The sequence below is a fragment of the Silene latifolia genome, chromosome 3, assembly GCF_048544455.1.
Source record: "Silene latifolia isolate original U9 population chromosome 3, ASM4854445v1, whole genome shotgun sequence".
In the NCBI taxonomy this organism is placed as follows: domain Eukaryota; kingdom Viridiplantae; phylum Streptophyta; class Magnoliopsida; order Caryophyllales; family Caryophyllaceae; genus Silene; species Silene latifolia.
This window is the reverse complement of record NC_133528.1, coordinates 89,564,703-89,567,494: the sequence shown is the minus strand read 5'-3', so window position 1 is coordinate 89,567,494 and position 2,792 is coordinate 89,564,703.

Sequence of the window (2,792 nt, the reverse complement as noted above, 5' to 3'; positions counted from 1 at the left end):
GCATAGAAGTTTTCATTTTTGTTACTCCTCTTTTCTTTTAATGCAATTGCAAACTTTTTCATTTTAATTTCAATACTTGAACTCAAATTTTGAACAATTTTTGTGCCCATTCCCTTTTTTGATGACAAAATGTGGTAGAACATGGATGACGGTTACATGGTTTCAAGGGTCACCTTGGAATAAACGGTAGCCAAGGAGTTATCACACCACAAGGTACTCTTGACTAGGCCTTAATCCATGGGTCAAAGGATACTAGCATGACACATCCTAGGGTGTTTCACAAGTATTCTAACAAACAAAGTCTCAGGAAGAAAAAGTATCTACAAGGGCCTATATACACTTGTCAAGTTTCCCAAATAGATGTTTTCACAAAAATTTTCCTAAATGCAACTACATGCCATGATGCAACTAACATTTATACATCCTAATGCATATGCTTCTACCAACTATTATGCCAAATAATCTGAATGCAATCCTATAATCACATTGTTTTTACCGCATCAATCAAAATAAAGCCACATAGTCATTAACATAAAGAGGAGAAAGGAGATTGGAAAGATAATACCATGCGGTATTCAATATCCTCATGTGTCGGATGTGGCGTAGTCTATCAATGTGAAAAAGGATGAACAAACACAATATATACAAACACAATATATACAAGACTACACTATAAAGGAAATGAACATGTTTTTGGATTTTTGCATTTTTCAAATTTTTATGGTTTTTATGTTTATGAAATAAAAAGACATGTTTTTGTAATTTTCAAAATTTTTCAATTTTTATCATTTTTGCTTTTAAAAGTCATGTTAGAATTTCCCATCCCCACACTAGTATGGGCATTGTCCTCAATGGCCAATACGATAGGAAATTATGCAAGCTATATGAAATGCATGATTCCTAATGTGACACCCTCATTTTTAGCGTTAAATAAACACGTAAATTCTACAGAAAAACTGACAGGATATGTTTGTAATTGGTTCAACTAGATAAAACCTGTAATTTAAAAAAAACTTTTCTAAACCATTCACAAACATTTCCAAAAGAAGAGTGCCAAAACCTGCAAAAACTAACAAACTAATTTACACAACATAGCTAAAGTCGCGAGAATAAAGCGATACAAACCAAAGTAAGAGAGGGAGACATATGTCCCTCCAAAATATAAACACAACCATAAGTTTAAAGGTTTACTACAAAATATAACCAAACTAGGTCCAAGGTTCTTTTGCTCGCTAGCTCGTCCATGTACCCCATCTAAACATCATCAACCCACAATCGCATTTTATACAAACACGAAAGCCACAATTCAGTGGGGAGTAACTTCGAGTCCTCCCAGCCACGAAATGTCATATTTAATGTAACATGTAATGTAACATGTAAACAACATCATAAATAAACTAATTATTGAATATTCTAACATATGAACACTAAACTGACCAAATTAAACTATCATGTGAAACATATAACAAGCAGTAATCCAAACTTTATCAATTGTAAGCGGCTTGAATCTCACCTATTACAATTCATAAAATCACCATACAAGAAAGGGCAATATATCAAAGACAGGCATAAGTTCTTAGCACCGTCAATAGTCACTCTGTAACTCGAGTCTATACCACGAGGTAGGGAAGGTAATCGAACCGGTATCTTGGCTCAGAGGTTCTATCAAAACATGGCCAAGACACAACACAACCCTAGCCTAAAATCTGCGCAGACCTAGACATGCGGATACACACCACCGCACCCAAGACCCACAATTTTTTTAAAACAAAGTGACTACCCTAAGGAGTCCACCAAAGGGTTGGCTAGTACTTAAGCTGACCACTTACTCTCAAAATAAGTAACGAGGTCATGCCCCAACTTGGATATAAACCCACCAAGTCAGGAACACAAAGGCTATTAAGCAGTGAACATATACTCGTCAAAGACTATAAAGACCTATCTATGACAAACACAACAATACCACACATATAAGCAGCTGACCAACAACACAATTCCCAGTTTTAATGGTACTCATAACCTTTATATATTCAATTACCCAAATTATAAGAATGAGAAACCAACCTGCAAGAGCCAAGAAGTATTCAATACCAGTTCCATTTCAAGCACTATTAACAATATTAAAGGTTTCAGAGAATCTAGGGCCGTTTTTACAATATAAGAAACCATTCAAATCAACCAACAACACATGTGAAATAAAAACATAATAAATGGCCTAAAACAAGAATAAGGCCAATTATCCATTTCACACAATAATTTTCATCCAACCGAATTTTTACCCGCAACCCCGATCCTGCGGACAGTGCACGGTTCAATCGCGGTGACCAATCACACAATTGACTCGACATCGATTCATCAAAGGGACCAAGGCTCGATTTTGATAATCATCCAAACATTGCAATTATCGCTATAAAATTCATTTTAAGCCTATTCATTACAATTTCATATCATAACCTATCCTAACATGTGCCAACTACCAATATAAGCATAACTTTACCATCAACATTATATTTACTATTAACATTATTCAATTCATAAGACTACCCATATGTTACTTATACTAAATGTAACGTTAATAAACCCGAAACTACGAACAACGCATGAAAAATCGCGAAGACAAGCAACGGGCCGACCCGGGCCAACCTGTGGCCGCAAATGCTTTGTCGTGGGCCTCAGACGACTGCTGCCGGGCTCTTTGGGCCGCCCCAAACCCTCCATTTCTCCATTTTTGTTCAGTTTAACATCGTCTGAAGCATCAATTAATTATTCCCATTTCATTTCCATACTAATAT